General features: G+C 41.3%; 1 protein-coding gene across 2 annotated transcripts in view; it reads right to left on the reverse strand.

Annotated features, from left to right (window-relative positions):
• PAK6 (p21 (RAC1) activated kinase 6) overlaps positions 1-11,115 on the reverse strand; it is a 70,156-nt gene extending 59,041 nt beyond the window's left edge. The window contains exon 1 of one of the 2 annotated variants that reach the window (XM_020795782.3): positions 10,813-11,115. The gene's annotated coding sequence lies outside the window, so the exon portion shown is untranslated. The remainder of the gene's footprint in view (positions 1-10,812) is intronic. The other variant, XM_078391664.1, reaches the window with a different exon arrangement.
• Between the last annotated feature and the right edge of the window lie 6,082 nt (positions 11,116-17,197).

The raw sequence follows: 17,197 nt of genomic DNA on the forward strand, positions 1-17,197 counted from the left end.
CCAACAAATCTATAACCATTATTTTTGCTTTTGTTCCAGTCAATGTGATATATTGGTATCAAAAAAGGTCCAATGCATTTTTTCTTTTTCTTTTTTTTTTCTTTTTTCAAACAACCATGCAGTAAAGCAGAAATGGCACGTTCAGGTCACTAATAGGTTGCAAATTTCAAGAGAAATTAAAATTTCTTCCATTGCAGTTAAATAATACAATTGTTACCATTGATCATTATCAACTTTAGTCATCAATACACTGGACTTTTCAGATCGCTCATAAATATCTCACTCAATCCAAGTTGTTTTTTTTAATACTCATGCATGAGGCTTAATCTCACAATCTTTTAAAAGATGCTTGGAGCATGATTGACCTAAGTCTAGCATTAGTTGACCTAAGGAAAAAAAATGACTTGTAATGTGTAAACGAGATATCAGATATCAGATGAATCAGTATTACTAAAACATTCTCATCTTCTAATGTCAGTTAAAAAACAAATAGCTAGATAAAGACAGCTCATACATCTTCAACTAAGAGTCATTAAATGTCAAAGAATTAAGTATATAGGTATGAAACAGTCCCTTATGCTTTACCAGCTTTCCAAGAGCAGAGGACTTTTTCACATTAGTAAACAACCACTTGTCCTTTTGAATACAGTACTTTGCTTGCCCCACTGTATATATTTGACTTTTTTTTTAGTCCAGTCGTGTCCGACTCTAGGGGGCGGCACTCATCCTGTTTTTCAAACCGTAGAGCCAGCGCTTGTCTGAAGACAGTTTCCATTGTCACGTGCCCAGTGTGACTAGGGAGTGCCATTTTACCTTCCCACCGAGGTGGTACCTATTTATCTACTTGCATTTACAGGCTTTCGAACTGCTAGGTTGGCGAGGAGCTGGGGCAAAGCGACAGGAGCTCACTCCGTTGCATGGATTCTATCTTACGACTGCTGGTCTTCTGACCCTGAACCACAGGCTTCTGCGGTTTAGCCCACAGCGCCACCACATCCCTTTATACATACATGATAATCTCAGAGGGATTATAGTGTATATATCTGGCCGAGCACCTCCTTCCGGTTAGGTCTACCCATCCAATAAGATTGTCACAGGCAAGGCGGTTGAGAGTTTTGACCCCGAGAGAGGCCCAGGAAACAGCTACCAGAAATTGGGACTTCTCAGTGGTAGCCCCACAATTGCGGAATGCCCTCCCACCTGAAGTTCACCTGGCCCCCTCACTAGGCACCTTTAAAAAGCTATTAAAAACCTGACTGTTTAGGCAGGCCTTTCTGGAGTACAGTAATAACAACTTGATGCACCAGTGCCTCCGATAACGTACTAATTAACATACCGTCATGTTCTATGCTTTTAAATTATACTACTGTAATGCACTGTACTGTATTGTATCTCATTATGTCTTTCAATGTATTTATGGTATTTTGATTTGCATTTTATTTTTGATGTTGTATTATTTTGTTAATGTATTGCGTCTGTCTATTGTTGTAAACCACGCAGCGTGGCCTTGGCTGCCAAATGAGTGTATATAAATCAATCAATCAATCAATCAATCAATCAATCAATCAATCAATCAATCAATCAATCAATCAAATAAATAAATACATACATACATACATACATACATACATACATACATACATACATACATACATTATATAAATATGGTGGTGGAGAAGAGCTTTGTAGATACCCTGGAATTCCAGAAAGAACAACAACAAAAAAAGAGTCCTAGAGCAAATCAAGCTTCAGCTATCTCTGGAGGCAAAAATAATGAAACTGAGGCTGTCATACTTTAGGGCACATTGCGCGAAGGCATGATTCACTGGAAAAGACAATAATGCTATGAAAGGTTGAAGACAGCAGGCAAAAAGGAAGACCAAACATGAGGTGGATTGACTCCCTAAAGGAACTTACAGCCTGGAGTTTAGAAGAGCTGAGCAGGGCTTTTGAGGAGAGACATTTTGGAGATTACTAATAGGGTCACCATAAATCAAAGAAATCTTGCCAGCAGGTAACAAAATAAGAACATGATATTGCCCAAAATAAAATCCAGCATCTGTCTTTATAAACTTGACTGGGTTTTAATCACTAAGGAAGGCCTTTCTCACCAACCCATCACTCTCACAGTGAGAGCATGAGACAAGGCCTTCTCAGTCACTAGTCCCCAACTCCGGAACTCCCTCCCACAGGAAGTCAGATTGGCCTCTTTTATGCAGGCCGGCAAAGACCTTTCTCTTCAGGTAGGCTTTCTCTCTGTTATTGTGAGCCCCCTTAGGTCCTCTTGAGGAGAATGGTGAAGTATACAGATTTTAACTAAAGAATATAAATAATTATAATCTCTGATAAATGTATATGTATGACAGATACTTTTTAAATTATCAGTTTGACAGATTCTGACCTACTTAAATTTTAGCTGTACATTTGAATCATGCAATGTGTGAAGATACCCATAGAATGTCACAGGACATGTAAAAAGAGGCAGCCTCCATTTTTGCTACAAGTCTTAAAGTATAATGCTGAGGGAAATGATAGAGAGCCAGTGCAGCTTTTAAGGTGCTGGTGCAAGAATGCAGGTTTACAGTCTTGAAGATACCTTTTAATACATGTCAAAAAAACAGTTCAGCAAAAAATAAACAAAAATGATAATACTAGTTATTTCTGTGGGCAAACAAAAGCCAGCATCTACCTTCCTTGCTCCCAGTATTTGCAGTATAATTTATGTTTACAGAGATACAGACATAAATATTGCATACTAAAGACAGTGCTAATCAGCATCCAATCTGATCTGAGGACTCCAGAGACGATGTTGACAGAGACCGGGGCCTCTCCTCAGCTTAGAAAAAACAGAGCTTTACATAACATATATTTAGCACTGCTCAAAAGATAGAGTTTTATTGGGCCTTGGAGGAAATGACTGTAGAAGATTAATTCATGTGAAACAGAAGAGATCAAACTTCAAGGGAGAAGCTACTCAAAAGTTAAAACAGCATGGAAACAGACAGCAATGGAGGTTTTTAAAAGCCGTGGAACTAGTGAAACAAGTCTGCATGGACTGGGCAAAAAATCCTTGTGCTTTAAGAATTACATTCAGCAACCAGATATCAGAATGGCCCTTGACAGTAAGAAATGTATCTGCACTGCATAAATGTGGGATGATGAGGCAAGGGCATTGGCCAGCTGTGAGGGTTCGTTTTCTGGGGCTGTATGCACTTCCAATAAAGGACGAGATGGTGGTAACAAATCAAATGGTTCCGTGTTTATTACTACATCAACATTAAGGGGGAGGGGGTTCAAAAAGGGGTTCAAAGTCTCTTGCAATTCCAAACTTGGTTTCAAAGGTGTCCATAAACTGTTAATAAATGGATTAGTATTCTCCAGGTTCCATGGTCCTGTTAAGGGCTTCACAGCACCAGGAACTGGGTTCAATTCTTCTTCTAAAACAATTAAGGGAACTGTTTCTTCATCCCCACTCCAGGCCCCCCGGGACGACCCCTCTCCATCGTCGGCCATCCGTGGCCCGGGAAACCCCCCCAACTTCTGTAACTTGGCTATATGCCATGCCTTTTTCCGCTCCAACTCACGAGCCACCGCTTCTCTCTCTTCCCTCTGCTTCTGCTGCCACTCTTTTGCTTCTGTCTCTCCCCAATACGAGGGATGAGGTTTGAGACCTAGTTGCGAGATTTGAGACCTAGTTGCCGTCTCTTTTCCGCTTCCTCGCATGGTACCCGCACCTGTTCCCACATGTGCGTCCATGGATCTTCCATCCAGATCCGTTCCCAACCGCCCGGTATCTCTTCCCACTTTTTCCTTATATCTCCTACCACCGCTTCGATCTCCTCCCCCTTTCTTCCCGCCAAAGTTCCCCCAGACCTAGGGGAAATGTTTAACTCTTTCAAGGTTGACTCCAGATTGCTAGTATCTACTCCTTTGTTCTTCTTAGGGGAATCTGAGGTTTCCTCCCCCCAATCAGGGGTCTCCACTCCTTTCTCTTCCCGACGCGGCGGTGTAGGAGGTGGAGATGTTTGAGTGTGTTGGGCCCTCAATGGGAGCGACGGCACTCCTACCAGGGCCTCCATCTTGGGGGCCTCACACCAGCTTCTAACAGACATTGTAGAAGAACGTTGGTAACACTAAAGGGGAGAATATGAAATATTGGGACATTTTTAAGACTTCCAGATTTATTTAAGTATTGTAAGCTTGTATGTATCAAAACCCATGTCTTTACAATGAATCTGAAATAAGCATTTGAACCCCTGGGAAGATCTGACCACCTTCTCAGTAGCCCTGAAATTAATAGGATATTATGGTTTTCTGTGCCTCAGTACGTCTAATACAGTGGCTCCCAAACTTGGGCAACCCACGTGTTCTTGGACTGCAACTCCCAGAAAGCCTGGCCTGCACAGCTGGAAGTTAAGGCTTCTGGGAATTTCAGTCCAAGACTACTTGGGTTATCCAAGGTTGGGAACCACTAGTCTAACAGATGCCAGACAACATTCAGTTGACACACAGCATTGACCAGCTAGCCAAGCCTCCTTCCATCAACTGGTTCACAAAGGTGAAAAAATATCCTTCTAGGACAAAAAGATCAGAAATCTTGACACTAGTGGATCCTTTCATTTCTAAAGTTTGGAAATACTACTTTTGGCAGCTACAACTGCAAGAAATCTGCAGTTCTGAAAGGTACTAGGGAACACTACAGAACATTCAGTAGAACTAAAAATCTGGAGGGGGGATCTAGGTTGGAGTTCCTGGAAGTTGTAGTTTTAAAAAAGTAACTTTCCTAAATTCTGGTGCTTCCTAATTCTTATTTTACAAAAGGAGTAAAGAAAATGAGAACACAATATTCACACTCCTGCTGTCTAGGCTGTATGAATTGGTTCTCAGAAAAAGATTTCTCCCATGATAGTGAGCTCCAGATCTACAACCTGTGAACATAAGACCTTTGAGCCTGAGCTTCTTCTGCAACAATTATTCCTGTCACTTTAAAACTGCTCATTCAGACTATTCAAGGAGAGTAGATGGTTTTTGGGTGCTGCTCATTTTGCCTGCTCTCTTCTCTCACCTGCTCTGTGTTAAAGGTAGAATACTGCCTGTTGTAGGAAAATGATATTGGCAAAAGAATGGGAAGGGAGATGGGCAGTGGCTAAAGGTGCCAGCATCCTTTCTTGCTGTTTCTGATCAGACTTTGGGAAAGATACTTCTTGGTACTATAACTCCCAGAATGCTATCTTGGCCGAGATTTGCAATCCAGAAAAATACCCCCCCCCCCCAAGGCTTGCTTTTAAATTGATCAAAATAGACTGTTACAAAGAAAAAAATGGAGTAAAATAAATTCTAGCTGTGCTTTTCCTGATAGAAACTATTTCAAAAGGAGGAGTGACTAAAGTGTCCTTCCCAAGATTAGCATCCCATTATTTGCCTGGTACCAGATCTTTAGTGTCATGACAGGTACATGATCAGAGTTGGGAAGCATACATGGAACACACAATAACTAAATGGCCGTTTCTACTCCCACATCATGACAGAGGCAGAAAACAAGAAAAGAAAAAACTGGAAAGAGGTTGATCAAGAGGGAAAGAAGGAAGGTTTGTCTGGTTTTCTAGCTAAAGGAATGGAATTCAGTAGCTGTAATCCTGTTCAATTTCACATAATGCAAATTATGACTGCAGAATTGTGCTGGGCCTTTGTGAAGTGGAACCAGTTAAAATTGTTAATCCTGGAAGTGAGCCGTCCCCTCAATCATCTCTGGCAAAAGGAAGCGACACCATGTTGTGCACTTTACCCGCGATGGTTCATGACCTAACTCTACGGGAAAGTCAGGCGACAGGAAAGGTAGAGGGGAAAAAGGCGGGAACAGGCCAACCAGTAATGGAAGTTTTTTTTTAATGGCGACAATGGAGTTAGAGAAAAAAGGGAGAAGAGAGAGAAGCTGGGGTTCTGATGAGTGGATCATTCCAGGAGGAGAGGAGAAAGAAAAGAGTAGCTGGGAGCAAGAAAGAGAGGGGGAACCGTTAAGTGTTCTCAGTTCCTAAAAGAGCAGGAGGAGAAAGAGAGAAGGCGGACATACATGCGGACGTGGAATAAGAGGGATAGAGGTCCAACTGGGAGAATTGGACTCACTGTAATGGACAGTCTATGTCTACCAGAGGTGGAAGTGTCCTTGGAAGAAAGCGGTCCGACCAGACCCTATCTCTACTGGGGAGACACCACACGAGGGAGATTGGGCACACCACCCGTGTTGCAGGATGATTTGCATGGTAAGGAACAACCCCCTGAGAAAGCCAACAGACCGGGAGAGGTTTGGGATGTCCCGGTGCTAAAAGACAATGTGATGTGGACAGGACTGCCTAAGATGTGGACTGGACCACCTATGGTTGATGGTCTCGTTGGACCGACAGAAGTTGTAACACACCCATCCCCTCCTAAAGAAATTAAACATTCAGTTAATGATATTTCGTCTCCTGTGGTTTATCACGTTAAAGAAGAGGAACTGCTCAATTCAGAACATGAACCCAACCACAGCCTTCCATCCAGGTAGCTAACATTTTGCCATTGATCACATGGTTCATGTCGCATTTGTGTGGTTCACAACATTTATATTCAGCTGACATTTTTGTTCATATATATACTCTGTTTCCCCAAAAATAAGACCTAACCTGAAAATAAGCCGTAATATGTTTTTTCAGGATGCTCGTAATATAAGCCCTACACCCAAAATAAGCCTCAGTTAAGTGAAACCCTGCCCTCCACCATTGTGCAGCAACCAGAAAAAGATGAATAAATGTAGATTGTTGTACATAAAAAAATAAAACATCCCCTGAAAATAAGCCCTAATGTGTTTTTGGAGCAAAAATTAATATAACATGGTAGCTGCGCAACAGGATTTCAGCCAGTGTCAACCTGTCTTTGCTACAGCCCTTTGTACAGACTTCCATTACTTCAATGGGAAATTACTAGAGACCACAATAAATTTGGAATTAACAGAATTTAATTGAGTGAGTTCCAGTTTCCACTACATTTGAATTTACTATTGTGAATATACAGTGTTACCACAGAATGATAGTCTGTGCAAACAGCATAGGTTTTGGAGGCAAATTGCCCCAAGTTAAGAAATCAACGTAAACACTGTCACTTGCATATTGATTGTATGACTCAGCATGCAAATGAAAATGTCTACAGTTATTTCTTACATTGTGGCAGTTTGCCTCTGAAAGTTACACAGCTACACAAGAGGGTTAAAGTTTTGTTACTTTAAATAACTGTTTCACATAACCCTCTGAAATGTACTGTTTAGCATGACTGATTCAAAAGACGTTTTCACTTTTCTCTTTAACCAAGTGCAATTATCACTATTAATTAAGAGCACCTCTTTTTTTTCATAGAATCCCTCAAGGAATATAAATACTGTTTTCTCTTGCACTTCTCTCAGGTAATTCCACTCCCTCCCCCATACAACATTAGTAAAATAAATCATAGAAATCACTGGAATGAAAGAAATATGGCAAGAGGTAGTTTATCGTGTGTGTACTAACCCAGTGCTATTGCTCCTTTAACATTTTACTGCTGTCTCTTTGATCTTTGCCAATAACTCTGCTAAAGGAAGACAAGAGGGCTGCTTATGCCACAGATCAGGAAGTTCAATAGGTGTATCTTCCTGTCCCATAACAAGCTGCCCCTCTCCAAGTTTCCCATTCCACACTTTTATTGTACTTCAATAAAAGTACAAGGGCCTGTGATCTCACTACTGTTCACATGGCAGTTGCTTGTCCTTATTCTCTGTGACCTTGGACCATCCTTCTTCAGCTGAATACCACACAGAACTGCCTTTGACTTCCATGCTCCCCCACTATTATTGGCCATATTAGCTGAGAACTGTAGTCCAAAACATCTGGAAGGTTGTAGAAGGCTACTTTGTATTATTCCCTGTGCAAAGGATAGGAAACTGGCCATCATATGCTTTGTATTGCAGCTTCCACAACATCTTAACACTGGTCCTACTGTCCCTGACATCTGGGAGTAGAATGCCAGAACAAATCTAGAGAGCTAAATTTTCCCTATCCCTGGCTTATTCCTTCTAATCATGAATTTGCCATTGTGTCCAATTACCATTTGCACCTGTGGGCTGAGTATATTTACTGGAAATAAAGGCTGATTGAAAATTTATGGCAATTGCTTTCACACAATTGTGTTGAGGGGTAGAAATAAAACTCTATACTTCTCTTTCCTGCTCTGTTATTGTTATTTTCCAGTTGTTTAAAACAACCCTAGGCATCTTTTTTTGTTTTATGTCTCCTGGATTTATTTCTATACATCTGTCAGAGAAAAAATGTACCAAGGTGTTTCCAGTTATGAACCTAATTGGATCAGATCAAGTAGATAATATTATAGTAGTAATATATGTAGCCTAGATTGATTATAACTAATATTGTACAATGTGCAAAATCTTTAAAAGAATATAGGTGAAGACTTTCCAGAGCACCTTCCACTGGTATTCTCTACTACTTTGACATTTGTACAAGAGGACTTTTGCATGATGTTCAGCATTAAGAGAAGTGCACTACATCTCTCTCTCACTCACACACACACACACACACACACACACACAGAGCGAGAGAGAGAGAGAGCGCACAGGCACTGAGCTCCACAGCTAATGTTTTCATGAACACAGGAAATTCTACTTTGTTCATCCCATTATAAACCAAATATCATGCCCCTTGCTTGTAGCATCAGTAAATGCTCCTCCTGTTCACTATCCCTCTTTTTGAACCTCATCTGACCAAAATGACAACTAGTAAAGATGAACTACATACTTATTTGCACAGTCTATCCTCTCATACTTCAAGTGGTGAAATAAGCATAACTCTTTTATCTCAAGAAAATATAACATGGAAAAAAACAAGGTCAAGGAAAGCAAAAGTTCATATGAGAGAGAGAGAGACAGAGAGAACTCTTGCTACCCTTGACCTTATTTTTCTCTCTCTCCATTTTATGGAACAAGGTAAAGAGCAGCAGAAGTTCATATGAGAGAACTTCTGCTCTTTACCTTCTTTTTTTCCTTTAAGACAGTGTATACAGTATACGAATTGTTGGATTGACAAGAGATGGCAGTTGGTGTAACTGCCCAACCATCACCTTCAGATTCCATAATTCAGGGTGCGAAGAAGAAAAAGGAAATGGTTCTATTATTTCTGTCTAGATCCTAACAGATTGTTCTGCAAGCCAAACAGGGCAATGTGTAGCCTGCATAATTAACTTGTAAACCGCCCAGAGAGTGCTTGAAGCACTATGGGGCGGTATATAAGCAGCAGGTTTTGGGTTTTTTTTTTTTTTTTTTTTTTTTTTTTTTTTTTTTTTTTTTTTTTGGCTTTACAATGGTTATATCAAAACCTGGAAGTAGATAAATATATGGAAGATATGTAGGTAGCATTATATGCAACAGGATATGCACTGAACAGGCAAATTTCCCAAGTTTCCTTGCCTATGATTAATCTTATGCATGAAAGAACACCTTTTCCATACTTGTGATAAAGTAAAAATTTGATGCATTTTAAAGAACTGGCAAGTTGTACAAGTAAGTCCAAAGAGCAAGTAAAGTGAGAAAGAAGGATCCAAAACTAGTTTTATCTCTGATCTATTTTACAGAGAGCCGTAAACACATATATTCTAATAGCTGAGACATTAATTAACAGGAACATTATTGATGTAGCATAATTGCATAAAATATATATTAAGCTACAGTGCATTCTCAGCAGCTTATTTTACTGCTTGGCCAATTTAGGGACATTTCTGATTAATTTCAGTTATTTGGAAAATACTCACACACATACACAAAGTACAATTTTATATGATAGGCACCCAGAAATAGAATACCAAAAGTAGCACCTTCTATAATATTCCTTACACCCTGGTGGTGAAAGTTCATATTCCCAAATAGCCTAAAGGAATCTATTTAGGTGACTTGCTCCAGGTTTCCATTCCGTTGTTTCTGTATAAAACCGAACCACAGTTTCACCAAGCATCGAGTTCAAAAATGATTCTTTGGGGACGATCTTCCTTTCACATTTCGGGCGACTAGCAGCGCCTGCCCCGTTTGCTGATTCAATAGAAATATACAGCAGCCCCCCCACCCCCAATTTACAAATCGTACAGGTTGCTATGTTGGGTTCCTGACATTTTTGAATCTCAGTTTCCCCACTCTTTATCAAAGTACTGTAGCTTCCTAAGCATTTGCGGTCAGCGTATGAATGAGCCAATCCGATCACGTCCCTCGGGGTCCGGTCCAGCTAGGGTCAGGCTTTGTGGGGTTAAAGACCTGCCCTCTTCCTTCCACTCACCCTGGGCTGATTTGGGGTGGCGGCGACGGCGGCGATGGTGGTAATGGCTCCCATTGGTCGGTTTAAAAAGGCTTCGCCTCGGAAAGGGGCGCACGGTAGTCGCGCGAACAACTCTCCTGCCTGAACTTTCCCACTTTTCATTTCCAACGCATTTCTTCAGGTGCCCTCGTTAAATGGAGGACAAGTTCCACTCAAAACATGAGGAGCAAAAAGAGTGGCGCTCTCAGTGCAGGACTTGGCGGCGTTGAGCCCATGCCCCTCACAGCAGTAATGGCCGGGGAGAGAGGGGCGGGCAGCGCAAAGTACAAGATTGCGCTTACCCCATTTTGGAGTAAGTAAAGTAGCATACTTTAACATTAAGAATTAACATGCCTTCCCCCCCCTCCCTCTCTCACATACAATGACCGAAGGCCACTAAAGTCCGGCGTCTAAAATCTCCTCAGCGCACCTCCTCCGCGAGCGAGCGCCTTCCTACCTTGAAGGCGCGCCCTTGCGAGCCGTTCCCCTTCGGAAGATCCCGCGCAGTCCCCGCTGCCTCTCTGACGGCAGGCTGCTGCTTGTCTGAAGAGGAGGAGGAGGAAACATCCCTTGCTTCGGGCGAAAATTCCCCCGCAATGTCGTCTCTGGAGCCTCAGAAAGATCCTGGTTCAGCCTTACGTACACATACACACAGAGAAAGGGAGAACACATGCGCGCCGACATAGCCTCTCCCTGGCAGCTGCTTCCTCACCATGCGCGGCCCTTGTGCCAACTTGTCGGCTGCCGGGGAGGAAAGAGCGCAATAAAATGCCAGACGCCCCCCTCGCCTTGGCAGTTGTTGGGAAACTAATTTTAAAAAAAAATTATAACGAAGTGCCTTATTATTAAGGGAAGGGTTGAGTCTGTCAGCGTCACCCGTTTCAGATCTCTCACTACAGGGGCCAGATACATTTCCTCACCCTTATGCACTATGTTATGAAGAAACCCTCTCGCCCACCACCACGCCGGTAAAGCACCGGCAAGGGTTGCCTGCCCTCGAGTCGACTTAATAGCCGCCCTTCATGGGGTTTCCCAAGTCTAAAGGCCGCAGGGGTGGCATCTTCTGGGGGCACTTCTAGGACCGTGCAGCTTGCCAAGAGCTATACAGGCTGTACGTTCTCTCGGGAGGCAAACCAACCCCTTGTTTTATTTGCAGTCTACAGGTGGAGGCAGCCGTTGGGAGCTCGATTCCCCACTGTGCCTCCTGTGAGTAGAGCCAGCCTGTGTGGCCTTGGGCGAGCTGCACAGTCCTAGGATATCCCCAGAAGAAAGGAATAGTAAACCACTTCTGAGTACTCTCCACCTGGAAAACCATGGAAAGTCAGAATTGACTTGACGGCACATTGTTATTATTACAGCAGAGAGGGATGAGATGTGATCCAAAGTTGGGTGTTTCAGAAGCACTTACTGTAATCTTTAGCGTATCTCCAGTTCTTAATCTGGAACCGACAAGGTTACTGGCAGAGTTGCACATACATACACCCAGTGACAAAGGGTCGAGTCAACTCAATCAAGGTGACTAGGAGTTTAAATTATCAGGGTATCTGCTTTGCCTATCCGAGAGGCAAACGCTCCTCAAAACGTTTGCCTGGTGTGGGCAAAAACTCTGTGGGCTCCCTTGGCTGGTGTGAATCTCCTCCCTAACCATAAGAAGTGCCTTCGTCGCGGTTAAATGCTGCGGAACGTTTTTCCGCGGGGAGTACAATTCTTCCGGGCGAGGCCGATAGTGTGTCTGCTTTGTCACTAAATAATTATGTGGTGGCGATAATTTGTCCTTACAATTTCTATTAAGTTTTTGCAACTCTTTCACAATCATTCTGGGCAGCAGAGCTGCCTTCGAAATACATATGTGGCTCGCCTGCATCAAAGTATCACAAACTGACCCTTTTTCAAAGTTTGGGAAAGTTACTTTTCTAAGACTTTTGCAAAAGTTATTTTTCTAAGACTTTAGTAATCAAAATCCCTCGGCCCTTTGACAGAAACATATCTGGCACCCAATCCCCACCGATTATCTCCTCTGCCTTCCGTTCCATCACCCCTTCCGGGTACCAGCCACTACCGAAAAGAGAAAAATGGTGGTCAACGTCCGCTCCCGGGAAAGGAGAATGGCTCATGCCGCTACATTTTCCTTAAATGTTTTCAGCGCGGGGATATTTTAGGGAACACTTGAGATAAAATTTTTTTTAAAAGGCTGCTCCTTAGTAGGGTGTCAGGTATGTGGCGTGTGTGTGTGTTTGTGAAACTACAGGTGAAAGAAAGAAAGAAAGAAAGAAAGAAAGAAAGAAAGAAAGAAAGAAAGAAAGAAAGAAAGAAAGAAAGAAAGAAAGAAAGAAAGAAAGAAAGAAAGAAAGAAAGAAAAGTGTGAATCATTCTTGAGCCTTCTGCTTAATCACCGGTGCCTCTTCTCTCCAGGCAGGCTGAAGTGAATGCTGATGCCCACCCACTCTCTCATTTTGACAAGGGTAATTATTAAAAACACACATGGGGAGAGCGAGGGGGAGTGCAGGGATGTGGGGGAGAGAATTTCTAAAAAGTATAAAAATAGAGCTAGCCTTTCCATAACTGACAGCAGCCCATCACCGGCAGTTGTTCGCACATCCTGTCCCCCTCCGCTGTCTTATTTCTCAATTAAATCACGAATCAACCGGGTTGATTTTAGAGCATTAAAATTTCCCAATGTTGCCTGGTGATGATGACCTCGTAGGAAGTTGCCATGGGGAAGAGGATGATGTCATTAGCACGAAAAGCGCTGGATTTACACATACAACAGGAACAGAGCTATTTATAAAGAGCTACCTCCTTTCTCTCCCCCCTCCCCCCACCCTTCAGGGCTGGCATAAAGGGAAAGGCAAGCAGGCGGGCAGAGCTTCATGTCAAACCTGCCTCAGAGATGAACTTTACTAACTTGTCAAGGAAAGCTCTGAGCTCCTAAAATGCTGTCAAGTTACAGCATCCGTTACATTCAGGCAGATCTTCGCTTCAGGGCTCAGGGCTGGTTTCTAATGATTCTCCTAAATAGTTATAATATTTTGCATAGGTACACCATGAGTGCAATCAGGGTTGCCACAACTTATTGGAGCAACTTGTCATGGAGCCCACGGGAGGACAGGTTAGACTCTGGATTTAATATTGTGCGGTACTCAGGACCTGGTTTAGGGATATGAATGTCACTGAGCCGCTAGGGAATAGTGACCATGCTGCAGCCTCTTTTGTCATACATGTTCGGGGGGGGGGGAGAGTGTCAAGCAAATCTGACACAAAAATCCTTGATTTCCAAAGGGCATAGAGCCTCTTTAAAACAGCAATAGTAGAGGCCCAGCGAAAGTGTATACCATAAAGAAAGAAGGGCTCAACTAAGTCCAAGAGGATGCCAGCATGGTTACCAAGCAGAGTTAGAGAAGTTTTAAACGGCAAGGAGGGGTCATTCCATAAACAGAAATCCTTCCCAAATGAGGAAAATAAAAAGGAACACAAACTCTGGCAAAAGAAATGTAAGATGATATGGAAGTCAAATAAAGACTTATGGCCAGCAATATAAAGGGGAATAATAAAAACTTCTATAAATATGTTAGAAGCAGGAAACCTGCCAGAGAAGTGGCTGGCCCTCTGGATGGTGAGCAAAAGGGAAAGGGGGACTTGGAGGTTGAAGAGAAATTAAGTGAGTTCTTTGCATCTGTTCTCACGACAGAAGACCTTGGGCAAACTCCACTGCCCGAACTGCCCCTCCTGATTAGTGAATTAAATCAGATACAGGTTAAAAGAGAGGATGTTTTAGACCTAATTGATAAATTGCAGATCAGTAAGTCACTGGACCCAGATAATTTGTCCTTAGAATTTCTATTAAGTTTTTGCATTTATGTTTAATTTTAAATTACAGGTTGATCTGTCTTCTTCTTGTTGTTGTTGAGGTACAGATGATTGTAGAGCTGGGGATGTGTGATGATTTTTCCGAAGTCTAAAATGCATCATGATGCCAAAAAGTACCCCTTTCTCCTTAAAAGGACCCAAGGACCCTATTGTATCCTAAACTACAATGCTTTATACATAATTTATAAACTATGAACAGCAATACATATCCAAGTCTGTGATAAGATGTTTGTGGGCCTATGTCAAATTTTCCCCGGTTTAGCTTTTATCATACCTCTATTGCAACTATCATGAGAATTATAGGTTAATTAAGATAATGAAAAGGTAAAACTATCAGACTCTTTCTTTTTTTCTTCCCCACCCCCCTTTTTGGGGCAGGGAATGGCTATTAAGTGTGTGATACAGGTAGCCCCACATAAAGGAGAAGAGGGTTTTGGTAGGCTGTAGACTACTCAAATACCTTCCAGTTCAAAACAGAAATCTTGACTTTTAGGGGGAACTCAGTGAGACAAACCTTCCTTATGACGGAGCACCAACTCTGAACCAAGGCTAGGGAAAATAAGATCCGGAAAGATCAAAAGAGATGAGACAAGAATGACAGCAACGCTGGAAGTCTACTTTTGAATAGATTTGCTCCTAAATAAAATATATAGCGGCCTAGAGTAGTCTTACAGGCCAGATGGGCGGGGTATAAATAAAATAAAATAAAATAAATAAATAAATAAATAAATAAATAAATAAATAAATAATATACATACTTAATGGCAATTAATTTCACAGACACCTGACGTACTCCTGCAGGAAAGGTTCTTCTGTGTGCATACTTGCATACATTTCAGACTACATTTGGTTATTTCCCAGAAGCACCTACTCTTCTCACTTCTTTTTGCTCTTTGTTGTGAGTTATAAAATAACTACTACAATATGGGATTCATCCTTTATTTAAAATAAAGTGATGACACAGCCTAAGACAGAAGATCCAGGGCAGGAAATTGTGATTTACTTTACTTTCATTTTATTTTTACTGCACAAGATGGGGAGAGGATCTTGTGGGATTTTTTACCTTCATTAACCAAAATAATTTAGTCAATTTTATATATAAGGCAAACAGGAATGCATGATTTGATGTCCCAATCTGAGGCAGCAAAATATTTTTTGGGGGGTATACCACAGCAATTGCTCTTAATATAACTCCACATCTATCCCAGTCTCTGAACATCATGGTGAATGTTCTCCAAACCTGTAAAGGCATACATGATGAGCATTTCTTCATTCACTTTATTATACCTCATCTATCGTTGACTGTCTTTCCACTTTACATCATAAAATGACATGATAAATACTGTACATAGTATTTTTCCCAGCAGCTAATCTTGGCCCATCAAACTTTCAAACTGAGTATCATTGAACGGACACACAGAGAAACACTGAGAGAGAGACATACAACCAGACTATTGGTTTTTCAGTGGATTTAGCAAAATAAAAATAAAAATAAAAAAATTGAGCACTGCTGTTGGAAAAACAAACACTTTTAAATATTTTAGTGCATGGTTAAAATATCCCTGGAAAATGGCATGTTTCTCTGTGTGATACTGTACTATTTCTCTTTGTTGTGGTTTTAAAATTTGCTTTATCAGGCTTTCCCTTTGTGTTTCTCCCAATACATGTACAAATACTCAGGATGTGCTGAGAGTGACTTTAACTACATTTGCCAGCAGCTACTATGGTACAGACAAGGGTCTATTTTTATCTAACTATCTGCTTAAGGTATATGCAGAACATAGTACAAGAAAAGCTGGATTAGCTTCAGATCAAAGAGGAGTGCAAATTGGTGGAAGAAGCATCAATAATTTAGGATACAATGATGATACCATATTATTGGCTGAATGCAGTAATGACCTGAAATGACTGCTAGGAATGTTTAAAAAACTGAACATAGGAGACAAAAATCATGATTCCAGAAGAATTACATAACTTTAATGTTGGCAATGAAGAAATTGAGATTGTTAAACTTCTTTAACATCCCAGTTCAATCATGAATTCCAATGGAGACTGCAATCAAGAATCAAAAGACTGAGACTCAGAAGGGGAGCTACAAACAAACAGGAGAAGACCTAAAGGTCTCAGAATGTGACACTGCAAACCAGGGTTAAGATAATTTATATTAAAATATTCAGGATTATTACGCATTGAGGTGGAAGTTGGACAATGAAGAAAGCTGATAGGAAAAAAAAACTGGCTCATTTGTATTGTGGTGTCGGAGGAGAACTGTACTGATATCATGATACCACTGCCAGAAACACAAATAAGTAGCTTCTAGATCAAACCAGGCTTGAACTCTATAATTGTACACAATATACTATGACTCTTGTGTTTTGTATGTATCATGAGAAGACAAGACTTACTGGAATAGATATTAACATAAGAAAAGTAATAGGTAGTAAGAACAGAGGAAAACTGAACATGAGATGGACTGGCTAAGTAAAGCAAACAACAGTCTTAAATTTGCAAGACCTGAGCATGGAGTTTAATGATGTAACCTCTGAGGGAACATTAATTCATTGGGATGTCATAAACTGAAACTGATTTGATGGTACATAATAACAAAGTACAATTCATGCTGGGCATCAGCCTAAATACTCAGTCTTTCCACCTGCTTTATGCAAGAGGAAGAGTTAGCATATCTTCATAAACATGGCTGTCCAACGAGGCCTTAGAAATAGCAGAGAGGAGAAGGGAAGCAAAATGCAAGGGAGATAGGGAAAGTTACAGAAACTTGAATTCAGACTTCCAAAGAATAGCAAGGAGAGACAAGAGGGCCTTCTTAAATGAACAATGCAAAGAAATAGAGGAAGATAACAGAAAAGGAAAGACCAGAGATCTGTTCAGGAAAATTGGACATATTAGAGGAACATTTTGCGCAAAGATGAACATGATAAAAGACAAAAATGGGAGGGACCTAACAGAAGCAGAAG

The sequence above is a fragment of the Pogona vitticeps genome, chromosome 1, assembly GCF_051106095.1.
Source record: "Pogona vitticeps strain Pit_001003342236 chromosome 1, PviZW2.1, whole genome shotgun sequence".
Taxonomy (NCBI): domain Eukaryota; kingdom Metazoa; phylum Chordata; class Lepidosauria; order Squamata; family Agamidae; genus Pogona; species Pogona vitticeps.